This window comes from Varroa destructor, unplaced genomic scaffold, assembly GCF_002443255.2.
Source record: "Varroa destructor unplaced genomic scaffold, Vdes_3.0 BEIS01000004.1, whole genome shotgun sequence".
In the NCBI taxonomy this organism is placed as follows: domain Eukaryota; kingdom Metazoa; phylum Arthropoda; class Arachnida; order Mesostigmata; family Varroidae; genus Varroa; species Varroa destructor.
In genome coordinates, this window is record NW_019211457.1 from 13969885 (window position 1) to 13990205 (window position 20321).

At 40.9% G+C, this 20321-nt stretch overlaps 3 long non-coding RNA genes across 3 annotated transcripts in view; 1 reads left to right on the forward strand and 2 right to left on the reverse strand.

The window, feature by feature from the left end:
- Positions 1 to 20321, reverse strand: part of LOC147755872 (uncharacterized) — a 74328-nt gene that overhangs the window by 47933 nt on the left and 6074 nt on the right. The gene's annotated exons all lie outside the window — the stretch shown is intronic.
- Positions 1664 to 10589, reverse strand: LOC111250038 (uncharacterized). The gene is made up of 3 exons (XR_002673175.2): positions 10419 to 10589; positions 6803 to 6976; positions 1664 to 3968 (listed from the first exon to the last, which is right to left on the reverse strand). It is a non-coding gene; the product is annotated as an uncharacterized LOC111250038 (long non-coding RNA).
- On the forward strand, positions 16716 to 19076 carry LOC111250037 (uncharacterized). Its single transcript, XR_002673174.2, has 3 exons — positions 16716 to 17156; positions 17535 to 18033; positions 18386 to 19076. It is a non-coding gene; the product is annotated as an uncharacterized LOC111250037 (long non-coding RNA).

Below are 20321 nucleotides of genomic sequence, written 5' to 3' on the forward strand. Positions count from 1 at the left end.
ATATATCAAATAGACATTAGCACATATACATGAACAAATATGTCTAGCAGAGGTGACTCTCATTTGATAAACCTAATTGTTTCGAGTTTTACTTCCCATATCGCCATTGGTCAGTCATTCCGTCAAATAAAACAGTGGTTCCAGCCAGTCGAAACGAGCTTTGGCTCCACCCAAACGAAAAGTGTCCGCGTTCGGATTTGAACCCACGCCACCACGCATCATTTGCTAAGCCCAGAAGCGGTGGATGAGATACTTACATGTCACATACGTCGCTGCGCGAGTCAATCCGAAACTTACTTCACGTAACTCTCCTTCCGAAAGAATATGAACACCTAATTAGTTTTTTGTTCGACGGGCAGGTACATCATGGTTCGTCTATAGCGTTCGAAAGCTGAAGTTTGCCACCGATAGATGTACTAAATTGTTGAACACGTTCATTCAGATTTAACAAAGGGCGCTTTGAAGGTGGGTAAACTTTCTGCTTTATAATTTTACGACGATAAGGGCACAAATGATGCCCAGACTCATACAAAATTTCGCTATTCATGGTCTAAATGAATTGTCGTAGGAAACGGCCTAAAGAAGTGTTCATTACTTTCGCTATGGACAATTAGAGAAGAGTTGACCTTCTTGTTCAAGTAGGACCGACAAGTAAGGCTATGACGTCGGCAAGGGACGGCACCAAACAGTTTTGAACGATTCTAAAGAAAATGGCTATTAAAAAACTTACGTGTTTCTGTGCCATAGGAATTCATGCTAAAAAATAAATTCGGCCGTATTTGTATCGATGAAATTTTACAGAAGCGCAACAACATAGAACTATTTCTAAAGTTGTTGGTTAAAATTAATAGACTACATACAACAACATTGTACAAATAGGAAACTGTGTTCCAAAGGAGGCCGTGCTCTGTGTTAGTTAGTTGGAAAAACATCGTGCATCTTGAGTTCCTTCTGCTTGGCAAAATGATTGATTCGGACTTTTAATGCCAACCGATTAAGTGACTAATTAACATAAAGGACATCGTTTACCATTACGACAATGCCAAATCACATACGTATTTAGCTACCCAGCAAAAGTATGAACTAATAAATACTGAAGCCTTCGCCAGACAGCCGGTATCTTGCGCCATTCGATTGCCAGCGGACTACTGCCTGTTTCAGTCTTTGTCAAACAACCTCGATGATCGTCGTTTAGTTCCAACAGACCGATGCGAAAATTACTTGCTTGAATTTTCTCGCACAGAAGTTCTACTTCGAAATTCATATTATGGTGTTACTAAAAATATAGAACAAGGCCGCTGACCAGGTCAGCGTATTACTTTGAACTTGAATTTTAACTTGAAAGGATCAATACTTTTTCGTTATGTAACATCTCTCGCATCAAACAGATGTGTTCCGTAGCGAGGCATAGGGCGGTATCTGTCGTTTATGTGATAAGCGGGCTCGGGTGGCGCTAATATTCGAGTAAGGAATACATCCACTTAATGCTAGTTACAAATGTACACCATTAAGGCGATTTATTCGGCCTGTTGCAGTGTAATAGCAGAGAAGTTGCGATATACTCGGCCTCGTACTTGGTAACTAGTACCTCGAACACTGGTAACTAGTACTTTAATCACCTCCAGCGGCGAGAAACGGAAACCGTTAAAGACGATAACCTGCTTATATAGCAATTACTAGCTGGCTATGCTATTTATTAGATTAGGGGATTAGTAAATGAGATCACTTGCACAGTATTTAGTTTCTGAGTCGTGTTCATCGAAGTGTTTCGATGAGTGAGCTTGTCTCTTGCGTACTACAAATAAAAAAAAGTTCCGTTTACGCTAAAGCGTAATAGGACAACGAAAACGTCACCTATTAGCCACTGGCTCCGTCTTCGAGTGAACGCTATAAGTCTTATTATAGTGATTTCACTTGTAGCCCCTACCGAAGGTTTGTCAACCTCAAATTAACTTTAGACTGCTTCTTCTTCTGCAAGAGCTATCAAAGCTGAACCGATCTTGTCCTGTAACAGTTTTGGAGCACCCCCTTTTTAAACATCGGATAATCAGTCGCTTCCGGTAAATTGATTTACTGATAGGCAGTACGCAACATATGAGGCATGAAGTAAACGTACATACGCTATACGGCGTGTTTTCTAAATGTAACCCATTTCTACAAAGCCCAGAGCGCCTAAATAACGCTATAACTGCGTACTGAACCGATGTTGTGCAATTAGCAGACGAAAATTCGGTCACATGCGACAGACATACTGAACAAGTGCATAATATAGAACTTGAGGGTAGTTACATCGTAATATTGTAAATGACAAGCATTGCGGAATAGAAATGTCCACGGATCGGGTTAGTGCGACAAATGAAATCTATTAAATGACCGGTCTAGCGCCTTTTATACAGCAACGCTATACGAACGTGGACATGTTTAAATATAAATGCAGTACAAGCAACATGACGAGCTATTCATGGTGGAAGCGAAAGGATTGTGCAACAAAGTCTATTGTAGAGCAGGACCTCGAGAATATATCGGGCTGTCCTCTTTAAGGCTTTTGCATACGGATGAAATGTTCCTGCCGTTGCGGAAAGAAGGCAGGCCCATAACGATTTGCTCATTGTTAAACATACAACGTTTTCGTCGTTCTGTATGGCATCACTCATAGCTATATTCTGCCTCCATATTGATGTTTCCCCTGGCCTATTTCTTGCTATAGCACGTTATTCAATGTATGAATGAAAATTCATTAATCGTATTGTTTCTACATGGTTCAAACACAAACAGCCCTGGCTAAGAATAGCGTCGTCTGAGAACCGCTTTACCTTTAGCTAGTTTCAGTAACATTATTGGGTTTAAGTGTGTTTCTGCTATGAGATTGTACTCATACGTTTCTAGAGCGGAATCTACAATGAAGCATTTCCAAGCCAGTGGACAACAAAATTCGCGCTTAGCAATGTACTATCTATAACGAAGGCATACGCTATCAAGTCACACAGTTACGCATGATATAAACGGGGCTTAAATGTTTATGTTCGATTTGCCCTACTGACTTTGTCTGGCCAGTGTAAAAAGCCGAATTCGGGGAATATCCCTTTCGACTAACGTCTACAGCTTTTTTCACCTTGTCCCGAAGCGAGGTATAGCAAATATTTCGTTGGAAAGTTGTTCTCTAGATGCAAATATTATATTTTGATGTCTACAACGCTTGGTAAGTATAATAACACAGTCTAGAACGCAGTTGCTTACGACCAATATACATGATTATCTATCTGGTGCATCGTTGACTTAAGCCTACGCCTTACGAGGACGGTTCAGCTAATTGCAAGTTCCGCACCTTCAATAAAATAGAATAAGGTTAGTGTTGATTTCTGTCAAGCCCGATGCAGTGTGTATAGGAGCTTGAAAATAATTACAGTTCACTCATGACCTTTCATTGTTGTTGCGACAATTCTCATCGTTGTTTGTTCGGCATGGCTGAGTACGTCTCGCAACTACCTATGGTATCTTTACTGATCCTTCTCGTCTTATCGGTTGTCCTTAATGCGTTTCTTACGTTGCCGTATTGCTGCCTTAGGTAGACCGCCGACACCGGCGGCGCTGATGATTGTCGTGATGATGGCGACGTCAACGTGGGCCATGTTAGAACAGCAATGTTGGCTTTCGTGGGCCAGGCAGTCCTATGGCCTTATACGTGTATGTAGTGAAATGTAGGCAGTCGTACGGTTACATGTGATGCGTATGATGATGCTGATGGTGTTAGAAGCGTCTTCATTTATGATCGCCGTAGCGCAGGGAAAGCAGAAACGGCCTCTAGCAGTTTCCGCCACTAACGTCGTTCGATTCAGTCGTGTTGGCCTGCGTTAGTTTTTTAACCGAAAGCTGCTTCGATTCCATGACTCGCTGACTTCGAGCGTTGGCTGCTGCGAAGGCCAAATTCTACAGCTAGCTTTCCATACCGTAGTGGCCTTGAAACGGTCCTATTGAATCAAAAGTTAGATCAGTCGGAGTCATTAAAAAACTGCCGCTAGCAAACCCGCTTCTGACAGGAACATTTCGAGGTCAGATAAAATGGTACCTACACGAAGTTTTTTCGGCTTAAGGATTTCAATGCAACGCACCTATCTGGGTGCAACCAGGAAATGAGACTGAACACGCAAGTAAATGTGCAATGCAAAACATAATCATAAATCCAGAAAGATAGATGCCATATTTTCATACGCGTCATTTCAAGCCCTGTCCTGTCCTTTTTAGTTCTTGTTCGGACAGCGCAGGCCAAAACTGCGGCCAAAACAGGCCAGGCCATCGAAAGCGATCGCAATAACAGGGATGGGTGCGGAGTTGACGTGGGGATGGCGGCGTGCATACGTAAGTCGCCGGAACGGTATTGACAAGTAGTGGTAGGAGAGATCCCTTTGTGCAAGGCGGAACGGGAACTATTAGCCTGCAGTGTTCGCACTGGTGTTTATACCCGTTTACCTTTCCATCTCAACGTGTTCCGGTGGAACGCCACACAATATGACCGTATTTCGTAACTTTTACGCCTCTGCTTCAGGATGAGGGATAAGCGGAATGCACGCTGGTTTTGCACAACAGTTGAGCACAATTTTAAGCATTTTTAGTAGCAGCGGCTATCAATACCGCCTCTCTTGCCACCGGGTGTCTCGCGCAGAAGTACAATAGAAAGGTTGCGCGTGCACAAAAAATGAACTGTGAAAACACTTGGGAACCCAACAGGCGCAAATACAAAAGCAAAATAAGGATTTTGCAAGCGTACTTATCGTTGAGGGAAACGAGAGTATTCGATAGAAGCTGGTTACCATCTCGTCCTCAAGGGCGGAGTGGACATTGAATCAGCTGAAATCGTCGTAACGAGACTACGGCTCGTGGGCAGCACAAAACACCTGAATCGTTTGGAGTCTGCTTGCGGCATATTATTGTAACATAGCTATTACGTTAGTTGAGCGAGTCACGTTGACAACGAAGATGTCAACTGTTCGTCATAAGCGCCCTTGGCTAACATATTGCTGATATATAATGTTGACTTTATACAAGGCTATTGCCCGAAGGCCTGGATAAAGGCGCATAAATGATGGGGCGCGTATTTGAGGAGGGAAATCGTATATGAAAAAGCGTTTCAAAAGACTACCACAAACGCTTAGCTCAGCCGATAGCGGAAGAACACTTTGTGGAGCGTAGTATCTGTTAGAAAGAAAAGCCATTTTCGCCTTATCACAACAACATATATATGTATATATATATATATATATACATATATATACGCATAAACCAGTGAAGTTATCAAACAGGCGGTTCTTTTAAAAAGAAGAAAATCGACTTACGGCAAAACGTATGCTAATTTCTTAACTAGCTATCTAGAGGAGTTGGCCCAAAGCTATCCTTCATTATGCCTACCTTATTGGAACTTTCAAATAGGATATTTAGCGGACAAAAGTCTGGAGAACCAAAGACCTCTTTAAAGTAACATCTTTGATAGTCTGATTGCATTACGGATTGTTTTTGTCGAGAAATCAGCATCGTAAAGCTTTGTATTTTTTCGTCGCTTGTAGTCGGAATGAAAGTAACCGAATCAAATTCAGATAGGGCTTTTGCTCCAGGCAGAAAAGAATGTATGTTGCCATTTTCCATGACTTCCTCATTAATCCTTTGAGTGCATTGATGCTTTACGCTAGGTCCATTACCAGCGCATCCTGCAGCTTCCAGCCTTTGCGTTTCCACGTAACTTAAACTGAGAAAGCTTGCGAATGGAATAACGCACCTAGTATATTATATTGGCTTGCTTGTTGGTCTTGCAGGTCCAGCCTTGCGATAGCCACAATTGCCCTATGCTATTGGCAAACAAAGTAACCAATTCCATTATGAGTCGGCAGTGCCAATTGGGTCCGGCCCATTTACGAAGACGGCCTAGGGATCCCGAGTGCCACCAAAGGAAAGAAGGGCAAATTTGTGAGCCGATGATCGAACAGCGTTTATGGCACAATTGAAGGCGTCCTTAGACCAATTTTGAACGTCAGGCGACCAGTCAGGGAACCAGGCGACGCTAGTGGCTTGAGCACAAGCTGTTCTTGCAAGACTAATCATTGACCCCAGAAGCCTTGCAGCAGTAGACGCTTCGTCAAAGGCATGTAGTTAGGTAGATTGATAGTAGGTGGTGCGACATACGTTGAACTTGTTGTTACTGCATAAGTAAAGCCATCTCCCAAGTTTAGGTGTTCCCATAAGTTCTAATCAATGGAACATAACACACAGGATGATCGTCGTTCTGCTAAGAAGACTGGCACTGATACAAACGATTGCAACAATATGACGGTAGCGGCGTCTTAACATCGGTGATATTTAATGGATAGAATAATAATATAAAATTTAATCATTTTCTCTGCGTAACTCTTAACTGGTGATGAATCGCTACCGATATATTTATTTAGAAAAACATCCCGCGTTCGGGGACGATTTTATCTACTTGGTTTGTCTTTTAAACTCGAGCATCTAACCCCATGTACCTTTGCGCGCATAAATGCAAGGTCCATAATAAAACGAGTATTGCCTGTCGTATTTTGGGCATGACCCATAGGATCAATGATATAAAATCTAGTAAATTAACTTTCAGAAAATTGAAACAGTATTCATCACTGTTAGCTTGCGATAAGTTACACGTAAGGCACACGAGTGCCTAGACGAGCGAGATCAAGCAATATTAATCTCAAGATGTAAGGATTTTCTATGTACCCTTTCAATGCAAATACGTATAAACAACGTCTATATAATACATGTATACACAGATAATTCTACATACCATTCATATCGTATTTGGTGTCAGGGGTCTTTGTGGCCAGGTGTAGGTATTAGACGGCTATATGGACATTTGCGAAAGAAGGGTTGGACTTTTCACCTTTGTACACCGCTAAAATAGACCGTTTACCATGATTACACGCACGGTTGTCAGGGGCTGTGGTCATCAGTCACTTGTCTGAGGTAGACAGACAAAGTGATCATTGTTATTAATTATGTCATACTTCTATTTATTAACAGCTGAGTCACGAATCTTAGATAAAATAATGAATACGTTGATTGTATGATTTGACTTATATGGAGGTCTAATCCTAATAGCTAACTTGGCTACAATTGTCTATGTAAAACGAAGTAATTCTTCGTCGGCGAACGACCCTAACACTTCATTATATTTAACACACTTCATTATATCTAACAATACGTAGATAATCATGTTGTACATCATCTAGCCATGTAAAAGGATCCTCGCGTTTACACCTCTGATTTAATTTTATGACTTCAGATGCACCTTACTTACGGAAATCATCGATTCCGGCAAGCGATATATGGACTAGATCGATACATACAAATAAATCCTTTTGAGAGAAATCGAATTTTAGGAATGGCAGTTTCCCTACACGGCATCTTAAAACCTAATTAACCTATGTCAAGACAATTTAGCTAACAAGCTGCTTGGGAAAGCTCATCATATCACATTCATGCTAGGCTCTGTGGGCCATAAACAAAAATTTTAGGACCTTGTATATTAATTACCTTACAGAAAGGCTTTACGTCATAGGAGAGTTTCACCTTATAAAAGGATTGACAAGTTTGCGGTGCTAGTACAGATACATTTCTTACTAAGGGCCCAAGTGGGCAGCAAATGCTAATAGACAATTACTGTCACCAGCTAGAATAAGTTGTGACGCGAACAGATTGATAAATAATACCATATTGCAAAAAATTCTACAGCCAGCCACAAACAGGTAGAAATATACACAGGTTTACTTGTATGCCTTACTTATGCTTGTAAAAGGAAAAACATGTCTTTTGAAATAACCGGTATTTTCAACCAGCTGTCTACAGCACGGTCAGCTTTTGTCAGGCTATAATCCCTTTAAAGCTAAGGTTGGCTCCCAGAATAGTATAAATACACGCTGACCCAGTGCCAAGCGAATCTATTTTTACACGCGGCACGTAGCGGATACGCTCTGTGGGCCGAAGCACTAGGCAGATTCAGTACAATGGGCTACGTAAGCCGGTCTCAACATGTCAACCTTGTATTGGTATGCTATACTAACTTCATTTACAAATACCGAACAGCAGACTATTTTCTGTAATAGATGCCACAAAGCGTATGAGCTACTCAAAAATAACTTCCATTCGATTAATCGTAGACAGCTACGAAAGTCGGCAACGAGAAGACGAAAAGACCAGCACCGAGGGAATAGGATCAGTACAAAACACTCGTAGAGTGCGAAAATGTCCGTCGCTTGGCTGCAGGCGTTGCTGTTGGACTCGATACGTTTACCTCCTCGTAAAGCGTAATTAACGTAAAGTAACGTTAGCGTGAACGATAGGTTGACGCTTTGGTAGTAGCATTTAGTAATGCGAAGGCTATTTTTACAGGTCTCCAGTTTGACTCATAGGTTGAAAGCGTTTGAAAGTACAGTTTAATTCTTGGGTTTGTCTACTTCATACTATTTTAGGTAGCCACCATTAGATAAAGAGATCAGGAAAAATTCTTAGGGAAATCTACATAGTCAGACAAAATCACTATGTAAATTCTAAACAAAGTGTTTGTATGTTCCGTACGTATAGAGCATTTCCTCTCTCGTTCGAGTCATAGAGAGCTTAGATTTAGAATAATTGGTACCTAATTAAAAGTGGCTCACCTATGACAAGTTAAGAGACGCAGTTTTTTTGTAAAGTGCTTCAGTTAATATATCGCGTGTACCATTGCTTTATTCTTTCATGTAAGTCAACTTTTGAATATTTAATAGACTTCTGGCCATCTGGTATAAGTGCCTATTTAGTGACAAACTGTAATCTTCTTGACTCTTCTGCATGAATCATTGTACCTATCGCTAAACAGATCTCTGACTGTCCTTGTAAGTAAATTTAAGGTGAATGAGCGGCAGTAAGTCGAGGTTTCACTAGAATAGGCACTCTATTTGCTTATTGACTTCCATATCTTATTCGAACTAATCCCTATTCTTCATTTGATGTCCCACTGTCAAGTGGAACGGTATCGCTTTAATCATTCTAACGTTGGAACGTTCCGCATTCTTGCCCTCATGCCCTTCGCGGACGAAGTCACCCGAACTAACCGGGCGATTACTGAGCAAACGGAAGATTTCGGGGCTTGAATTTACCAGTTTCTCGAAGCTCATGTATCTTCAAAATCATCAAACAAACACTCTGCATATCGCTACATTTAATGCTCAAAGTCCCAATGAAGTTGCCTGACGAAGTTCGATTATACTACGGCATCTATCTACACGCAGTACATTCACCTTAGAAATTTCTCTGACCAAATTTTTTCCTCAAGCCACTGCATCCTAGACGATTTTATATGCGGCTTTCCGATAGCAGCTAGGCAGATAAACATCCACGCTAGTCTAACGTCAATTAAAACACAATGCCGTTTTGCTTACTATTCGTCAATTCGGCTGGTCACCGGCCGTCTGCAGCTCGTTTTTCTCAGGAACAATAAGCAGCAGTCCCTTAGAAATAACTTCAAAGTATCACCATATAAGTTGGCAGGATGTCCAGGTCTACTTGAACACCACGCCGCTACAACGCGCACTGCAGGATTCTGGGAGCGCGAAATAGATATATATCATTTCTATGGTACGGCCAAAACGCGTGCGTCAGCTCAATGACAGTCGCGGCTGATGAATGCAACGTTGCGAAAGCAGCTGATGCTGCCCCCGTCGCTGGCCATACCAATATGTCGCACTAGCGCAAAATTTGGGGATAGATTTAACAAAAATTAGATTCATTAATACGTTATTATGAGACTTGCTCAGTCTGGATGAAGTACGTGGACGTGAAATGCTTTCTGTCACCGCTCTCTTCTGTTTTGCCGAGTATCATACCTTGGCATAACCTTGATATAGGAAAACAAAAAAACGTATCTAATAAACCAACTTTGATCTTTTCACTTGTCGTTGACTATGCAGACACACTATTTGAACACTTGTGCCCTCGAAGTTACGGGCAAGAGGCAAAGCTCTGCCTGTGTAACAAAGTATTCCCTAGTTAAATGCGCTCTGTATACACTATATCACATCTAACTATTCTAGTCGATCTATTAGTAATTAGTTTTCCATACGGTATCTCATAGTAGATGGTTCTATGCAAACCAAGGGTCCATGACTGGTCCAACCTCTTTAGCGTTCTAAGTTAGCATTATGATCCTCCACAACCGATCTCAATGACAGCAGAGAAAAAGCGAGGATGTTTAGAAGCTTTCAATAGATGGCAGGTACCATATAGCAGAGACGAGGCTGAAATGTGGGTGCAGTCATTTGTTGGTCATGCAATGTCTTCTTTTCCTGAGCTATTTTCGTATGTATAGGTTCGATTATACTGTTTCGTCGGGGGAGAAGAGGAGGGTGATACAGATCGTTACTAACCGGGATTTCTGCGAGTTGGGCAAGTCATTGCCGGCACGCAACGATGCCAATGACTCTGCGTAGTCAGAGGAATCGCCTCTACTACGATAGAACAGGAAAACCGGTCTTTTGTCCGTCCGCTTTGTTGTTGCGATTCGGCCGTCCGTCTCATAAAACAGATTCGATTCTCGGTTAAATGTAGAATGGATGGTTTTTCTAGAAGTGCTACAGCCCTCTAGGCGGCGGTTAAATGGCGCCCTAGTCTCTGTTCTTGATGACCCTGTCCACTCTACAGGATAGCGCTTCTAAATTAAGAATTCTCCTTATGTCCTTTACGTCTTAGTCTGTACCTAAACAAAAAAAAAAAGTTGTTTCAACGAATTGCTCTGCATTTTTTATGAGCGTCATCCCTGACGCTTATACTTATTCAATATAACCGCCATTTACAGCTTCGCTCCGACACCCGAGCCACCAACTAGTCTCCTTTAACTCAGAAAGAACTTTTCTGGTAGCCACAGTGCATCAAGCGACACAGGTACGGGTCAACTCGTTAGAGCATGACGCTGACATTGTAGAGACGCGAAAACTCTTGAAAGAACTAATCGCTAGAGTTTACCTATACGATCCCATTGGCAGTTGATATTCTGCCCTCTAACACGGTCCTTAATTTTTTAATCAAAAGATCAGCCGTGTCAGAAGTAGTTCCTTGAGCCGTTTGATTTTAGAATTTTCGAATCGGAATCCTATTGAAGATCTTTCCGTTTGCCTCATGAAGATGTTCTTACTATTTTTGAAAACCGCAAAAGAACTGGTAATTATGCAGACCGTCCAATGAGTGACCGTGGTTTCACGCGAAATGCTAATCGGTAATCGATAAATAATGCTCGTGAGCCTACCCGCTCATCAATTTCCCGTAAAAACCTCTCTAGAAAACTCCCAAAAGTTCCCCCTGCTTAATTAACCCAGTTAAAAGCCGTATTGAAGCTTGATGATGAACGTATTCGTTAATTATAGTGACAATGTAGATGTCTGTGCGTGTGATTAGGGAGCAAAGGGCGGCTAGTGGCTCAAGGCTCGAAAGACACACGGAACCCAAGCATAGAACCGAACGAAAACGGCCGACGTTTCGGTTCGATACATTACAGGGGTTCCACTGTGGTATGCCCCTATGCGGCAGGGGATCGGGGACGTTCAGGGGGGAGCGACGCAGAAGTAACAACTAAGACAATTGTCAGTAATTGACTAATTTGGTAAAATAGTACTGCAAACAGTGCCGAAAAATGAAAAGGAAATAAGAAAGCATATAGCGAGCTGAAAAAAGTTGTACGCAATGAGAGTGATAATAATGATGGTAAATAATAATGATAAAAATGTTTCGGGTCTTCGGTAGTTTCTCGGGCAACGTATGCGTCGACGACGAAACGGCTGAATTTAATAGTGATAATTAACTTTTTTTTTGGGCAGATTAGCCGTTCCGTATACAAAGGCTATATAACACTTCTAAGTTTCTATAGAAACAATAACTTGCAAGCGGGTATATCTATATCTAAAAGCCAATAGGATATATATCCTATTGACTTTGAATCAGTTTACTATACAGACGATGAACTCAAAAACTAATATCGAGGTTCAATCGTAAATGCTTTTAAACTATTATAAAAACACTCGATGTACCTTCGTTGTTTAGGTGGGTTCTATCGGGTTAGGTGGGGTAAATCGCATCAGACGAACCGTTCTCCAAGCCGAGTTCCATAACGAAGAAATATTCAAGTAACAAGACTTTGATAATGTACAATGTAATCACTTCAATTCAGCTGCGGTTAAATTTTTGTATCTCGAAAATGTAGAACGGCAAAGCCAAGCTTCCTCGTGACAAGCTTCCATTTGTTCGAACTATTCCTTATGTGTCCGTATCTGATCCGAGCCGAACTGTTGTCAATGTATGCAAGTACCTCTCTCGTGATTCATTTACAAACAAATAAAAAAACACTTATACGCTTGGTTACGCATTCACCTCGTCAGGAGATTTCCCCCCAAAATTTAGACTTGTAGAAAAGAGTGGTTTAACAGCTCTGGAAAAGTAGCCGTACAACTGGAATCCAGCTGAGTAAACGTATGACGTACAGCTAGAAAGGGTCGGCTAAAGAGTGAGGAGGTAGACAAATAATTTTGTGTACTAGTAAATAGACATAAACAGGTAAGAATTATCTTAAATTTTCCATAATGATCGTACCGTTATACGGATTACGTGGGATCATTTTAGTATTGACGCGTGACATGTTTCCATTGAGTATATAGTTGTCTAACAGATCGGCTCATGGTAATAACATAGAGCTATGCGAGCTAGATCCACTTGATTTCTGCCTAGCTACATCATGTCTTTGTCTCTGCTATCGCCGATTCAATATATTTGTGTATTGAGTGCAATGTATGCTTTAGGAGCGGGGCATTCTCCCTCAAAGGTATCGTTGTATGATACATACAATAAACGTTTGGAAACCTTAGCTGAAACTGTCAATTACGTCAAACGTAAACTGGAGACCTTACATACACAAGTAAACAACAACTACACTAATAACCACATAAGTTACATTATGTTCCATTTTCTGTAACGTATAAATGGTTATGTTGCAACGAAGTCGTTGTGTAATAATGAGTAATAAGCACATTCTAGTACCTTGGGTCTCTATTCAATTTTTGTTCATGGGCAGGCGTAAACCCACTTCTTCTTCTTCTGTTTTTGCCTGTGGTTAAGGAAACGCCAGTTCGATGTTAATTCAAGTTTTTGACGACTGCAAAGCTAGTAGCGATCGGCCAAGATTGCAGAACTAAGAATCATAACGGAAATACTTCCCGTCCCGCCGGTACGTTTACTAATTCCAACCCGTGTAAAAGAAAATAAAAACTAACAAAGATTCTTTATCGATAAGAACTGTGTACAGGTTTAATTCTTTTTTATGAAATGATGGTATTCCTAGCTCGCTGACCTGTACCGGTGTGATATCACGCGGGTAATGTATGCGAGAGTATCACGATCACCAGCCGCCAGCGATAGAAAGTTTGATCATCCTCTAAATAAATAAACCTTGCGTAGTAATATGTCAAGCCGGCATCAGTTGTCAATAGGGACGCGAACAGTGTAGCAGCAGTTCTCATTAACGTGGTTTAGCGGGTTCCGTAGCTGACGTCACCACTGCTGTCTTGCTCATAACGGAGACGACAAAGTGCGTTTGGCCATTTTGGCTATACGAGACACACGTTTCCCTGGGACGTCTAACTCGTATGAATGGTAAGAAAAACTTCGCTTACGCGGTGAATGTTTGTGGTCTCGTTATCGTCGGCGACGCGTTCTGGATTTTCTGTTCGTCAATTACTTTCGCGTCCAGTTTATCGCTATCTCCGCGGGCCGTGTACGTTAATTTGGGCTGTTTGACAGGACGATGTTCGATTACCGAAGGCCAATAGGTTAAATGGGCATCAATCAACCATAACCAATTTTCCAGTCGTTTATTTCTACAACACAGTACCATATTGCATAATAACAAATAAATAAAGGTACTTCTACACTATATATATATATATATATATATATATAAACCTTTGTTCAAAACAATAAGTGAGTCGTTTGATCCATAAATATTTATTTATTCCTTGATTATAATTAACTCTATGATAAATATTTATTTACTTTAACGTCCCAAACAAAGGCAATACACATATTAAGTTTTCTGTAAAAACTGTTACACGGGCGGTGGAGACCTGGGCCAATGCATTGTCGTAATATAAAGTCCAGGACTTTTTGCGCCACAGTCCTGATCTCTTGCGTCGGACAGATTTACGCAGTGGCCATGAAGTCGAACGATATACACTTATGCTGAACGATTACTCAAAATATCAGGAGCACCTTGGTTTTAAACCTGGATCGTGTAGCTTTATTTAGTCGGGGTTCCTTTCTGAATCGTTACTCGTAAGATTGCGCCTTGGCTTCCTCGTCTCAAACGTACTCAAATAAATTCAGCTCCTTCAGAGGTCCCAAAAATGGCGCGTTGCGCCATTAGCGAAAAATCGCAAAACGCTCAACACATAGATTCACTTATCGATAAGCTCGGGATTGTGACATTCTACCTACGTATAGCATAAACCCTGTTCTTTTTGCCAAAAGAAACCTGGACCACACCGAATTACCTAGTACCGCGAAACAAATCACGAAACAATTCACCTATAGAACAAAGTTTTACATATATATATATATAAACCCAATACAACGTCTGCCCTGTGAAACGTATAATATTGGGGCGGAAAACGTTTCTATCGTACGTTATCCGGCGCAATATTAGACAATCACCAGCAGTAAAATTATAAAGTTGATCGCAGTCAACGTTATCTTGTACAACAGTTATAAACATATCTATGCGTACCTTGAAAAACTACGTTCGGATGTCCTACGTATTTCGGTAGCTAAGTTAAGCGTAAACGTATAAACGGTTTGTTCGAGCGCTTTATCTGTCGCTTTAGCGAGCCTAGAATGTATGGTTAATTTTTTGATAGGGTTACTGGTATACGGATTTCTACATGTGCATTTGCTAGCGCGGTTGATAACTTGTGGTGATTCGAACTGGCAAATGTGACTAGGAAATGGAACATTGCCTAACGCAGGAAGACAGGAAAATGGGTCCTGGCTAAAAATACAATAGTCCACTTGGCAGACAGCGATTGATGTCGTGCGAGACAATGGTGCCGACAATGTGTCGAAATTTGCGCTCTAATCGTGCATCATATAAAGAAAGCGGTTTTATCGGAAACGGACAGTACCGATTGTGCGAAACGGATAATGTTGTTAAAAATGATGTAACCGGTTGAACAGAGTTTCCTTTTTTTTTTTTTCTTTTTGTCACTTGTTAGTGTAAAGGCACAAGAGACGGGGGCATAGAAAATTTTGACTAGTCTAGCTAGCTAGCTAGCTAGCTAGCTAGCTAGCTAGTGCGGAATTTAACATTGAAAGGCTTAGAGATCGTTCACTGACTCTTCCTCCTACGCGGAGTTTTAAAAACTTTAGAACGCCCTATACTAACCTTAATCGATAGGTACATTGCCACTTAACGAAACACTGATTCAGTCGATCCCAAAAGACTATCGCCAGGTCTGCAGGTAGGCACGCCAGAACCACTCGAATAACAGCAGCGCTCCATATAAGCCATGGCAAGCAATGAAATTCATTGATTGATTATCGCCCCAGCTTCTGTGGGCAGCTGGTGATCCGCGAAAGCTCAGCGTCTTACCGCAAAAGCTGAAGAAGAAAATCAACAGAGCGAACCGAACTCAGATAGGGAATTCGATTGCGTACATAGCAATGGACGCCCCGTGGCGTTTTAAAAGTTGGCGCGCAAACACAGAACGTTGTGGGGGGATTTACATTGGTTGAAGACCTTTGTTTTCTAGCGCTGCACGTACTAGGCACGCGTCTGTTCCGAGAGATATGTTTATCTTGAGGGTCTTTTAGCCTATATTTGCACCTTTTAGTGGATTTAGCATAATCACGCTGATCGGATGGAATCACTAATGAAACTGGTGCGGCAGCTGTGATGGTAAAAGGACGTTATTTGTAACAGTCAGAAATTGTACAGCAATAGACTGTGTCAAATATTAGCTCGTCCGGATGGAAACTTAAGACGCTTGTGTCTCTAACAAATAGGTCGACACACACACATATATATATCGGAACGTACGCACAACTACTTCTACATACCTGAGGTCAACTAGCCTCAGGCTAGAAATTAATACTACAGTGCTGAAAGGATGGACCTTGGGAGCTATATTCAACAAACCATGGTCGTATTAGTTGATTCTGACGCGATGTCCAAACGTTGGCACGTAATTTTTTTGAAATTTGAAATAATATTGGCCTAACGACATCTTAGAACTTGCTTGTTTTTTTTTTCTCGATTGATTAATACAGGCCCATTTGTTTCAATAGAAACAGACTTAGGTTAACCAATGAACCAGGCAAGAATGGCTTAGCTTTTGCCGGTAGTATCAATAGAATCGTCTCTTTCATACCAATCATTTGCCTGATCAAGTTTAACTGAAAATAAAGTTCAGTAACGAAATAATCTATACAAATACATATTATAATTTTACAGTTACAGTCACAGTCACTGGTGCTAAATAGCTGAAGTCGCTATAATCAAATTCGATGTACATAATAGCTACGAGGTTTTAATAACGTTCACAAGAACATGCTTCTACGAACTTCTGTTCAACGTAATTCGTTACGAGACCATGCGACCAGACCTGCATGGAGCCTACGTGTACATACGTAGTATAACCGTACGAACTGTGCCATTGTATGTCACCTGTTTAGGGCAGCAATCATTAAACCTATTTTTCGATGAAAACTTTTCCGGTGCTTATGAGTGATCGCATTTTTTCCCATTACCCAATCACGATTGTGAGCGTCATCTCCTTTACACTGCCATTGGCGTATCGGGGAACAATGGCATATTTCAGCGATGTGCCGCCGAGTGTCAAATTGTTAACTGTAATTAAAAACGAAGTAAATTTTTCTTTTCGAGCGAGATTTTTGCAAACCAATGATTAACACTTTATATAGAGAAAAAAAAAAAAAAAAAAAAAAAAAACTTGTTAAAACCCTTAGAATGTAGTATGATATCTACTGTTGGTTTGGATTTTCATTATTTGTTTACCCAGTTGTCTCAATCTGTGATACATATTTATTGGAGACGAACGCCTGAGCGAAGGGTAAGTTGTCAGTGTTGAACCGAATGTCTTTAACTAGAATTTCGTTGCAGCGTTAGTCGATCTACTTGTTTTATGGAGTAGCTTATATATATATATATATATATATATATATATATATATATATATATATATATATATAATCATGCATGAGTCAAATTGATTTCATTTATCACAGTTCGTCCAGCTTCATCGCGTAGCTAAACGGGTCTTTTGGCAGAGTATATACATTAGGCACAGTTTTACTGCAAGCCACTTGCTTTTACTGAAGTGTTCAGTAATCTACCTCAATCCCCCCAAATCATTCCCTTAGTGCCACTCATCAAAACGTTGGCACCAGTGCTCGATGTTTACAGGAAATTCTGATGTTTTCTCCTCCAGGCGCTGTCTTCCTTTAGCTGCTCCTTACAGTTCACTATATGTCAACAAATCCTCCTGGAGAAGCATTGAGTTGGCCGATGACTACGGATGGATCTATATTGACGATTAGTTTGTCTTCTGCTGCTATTAAGCGGATCGTCTGTATCAACCCTGTTGAAATGGCTTCACATTCCGACTAACCAAGGCAGTAACTGCTGCTGCTGCCGCTGCAGTACCCGACAAGTTGAACGGTGATTTCTCAACATCGACGTACGTAGGTAGTCAGTCATCACACTCTGTTATAGAAGCTCTTCCGCGGCACGTACCACCTCACTGTTTGGTTACTGAAGACGAATCAGGTAGACCGCAGTACAACGTTCGCTCAGTATAATTACGCTGAGTTAAGGATCCTAGTGCAGCGAAACATGCAGAGCGTTATCGAACAGTTGCCTCGAGGAACAGGAGTCCAGGATATTAGCGCTGCTGTTGGAAGATGAATGGCGACATATATCCTTTCCAGGTACAGTACACAAGCAGAGGACACCTATCTTTAATTCGATTATTTGTAACGCGGTTCTATTGTTAGTTGTATGAAACGCGAACGTTGATTCGGTTCAAAACGAGCGACGTCATAAAGATGCCAGTGCACACGAGGCGTGCTGCACGTTCCGCTTCCGCATGGTAGCTAGCGGATGCTGCTAATATATTGTAACGCTAAATACGAACACCCGAAGATGATTCGTGTGTAAGCCGGAATAGAACAGCATCGCATCTCAGAGTTCAGTGAGTAGGTCATCTGATTATGAGTAATATTGCCCACAGCTTTCGTGAAAACTAATTTCTTTTATTATTTTCGATATGAAATTTTCCAGGCCGTTGTAAAGGCATGTTTCGCGTAGGCTCACTTAGGACATCTGGTGATGATCGAGTGACGCACGTTAAATCAATAGTGCACTTAATAAATGCATCTAAACTGACTCTTCGTCGGAACGAACTAACCGTGGCTTGCTGGATAGAGTCCGCCACATCTGTTTTCTGTAATGTTACAGAAAAACGTACCGTTTTCAAAATCGCGATGCAATGCAAGGATTTCATCATATCCTATTGTTCAATGCCACAGGTTGACAATATCTCTTCGTAGACTCTTTTGATGGAAAGAAGATTGTTCGAGAGTACGAAAAAAAAATAATGTTTCGAACCTCGGCGGAAACTGTAGCCTAGGACAACATTTATATAGAAGTGTGAGTGGGTGTGATGAAGATAAATATATTAGCCTGACAGAAAGCACCAGATACGGCAACACAACTTTTATCCCACTTTTCTATTTATAGAGCGAAGCTAAATAGAAAACAACGTTTGTTTCGGCAAATTTCCATTCTACTAGTAACATTGATGAAATACTGATGAATTTTTAGCTAAATCATTCCCAAGGCTTAGGGATATGATTTAGCTAAAATTTAGCCTGGCGCACAACCTGGTGATGATATAGGTAGAATGAATATAACACTTTAAATAAAGAAAATGTATTTTATAGTTGTTACTGCACTTTGCTTGTTTGCAGACGCTGTGCATGGTTGTCTGTACTGCTGTGCATATATGAATCCATATGTAGATCACCGTGTGTATATATATATATATATATATATATATATATATATATATATTACTAATACGAGTGAAGGGGTATTGACTGATTTAGAAGAGAGATTGGCTGAAAAGACTGAGGTATAGTTTGCTTATCTTCAATAGTAAGGACGTTCGATTTACTCAGTCGGGTTGACTAAAGGTATGACAACAACTGGCAATAGTAGCTTACGGGAATCTGACAGCCGAATTCATTTGCTTAAATTGTTATTGCAGAACAATAGATGTTAGAACTTGGTTAGCTATAACAGCGATTGTACTTTTTTTATGATATACTACGGATCTATAAATTACACAACCTGGAAATACGGACAGGCAAACTGGATGCAGTCCGTTTCATCAGCAGCAGCAGCACCTGTGAAGATCTGTTTATGCTCTTTGTAGAGCTCGCAAAGTTACAGAATCTTACAATAAAAAATATGTTCTCACTGAAGATCTAGCATTGTTGAAATTCAGCTTTTAGGTAATGGCTAGCTCACACTGACACGACGAAGCTCGTTCACCTTTAGCGTATAATTGAAATTATTAATTAGACTCTAACATTTAGGCTTGTTATCGGGAACATCAGCCAGGAAACGAATCCAACTATAGTCCAACTAGTTAAATAATAGAAGCCCAAATTGTCGCAAAAAAAAAGCATTTCCCCCAGTGAAAGAACTGCGTCTCGTGTATGGGCATTAAATTATATAGGAAATGTTTTGTTGAAAGGTCTACAATTGAGCCACTTTTTTTTGCCATTGTATTGCCCTGGGCATAAGCTAAATAAGATGGCGATTTCCGCCTCCGTGTATGAGCCTTATCGCCCTGCCCACTGCGGTGAAGCTGTTGTTTATCCTGTTCTATAAGCGTTTTCGATGTCATGATTGGTACTGGGTTGCGGCTGCAGGCGATTCTTCGCAATTGTTTCACTTTTCTAAATAATAATAAATACAGTGATGGGTTCAGCTGCTGTGTGTCTATACCTGCCTCATTTTTACTACGGGTTTTCTATTGAAAGTGACGAGGGTACATCTGTACTCTGATGAGTCACAAGGGAAATTATTACTCACAACAGAAATCTATATATTCTAACCCTTCAATATAATCAATAATAACCGCGATATTCCCAAATGTCCTTTCGTTAAACATCGAAGGTAGGCTGGCCTCGTCGCAGAAAACGCTACG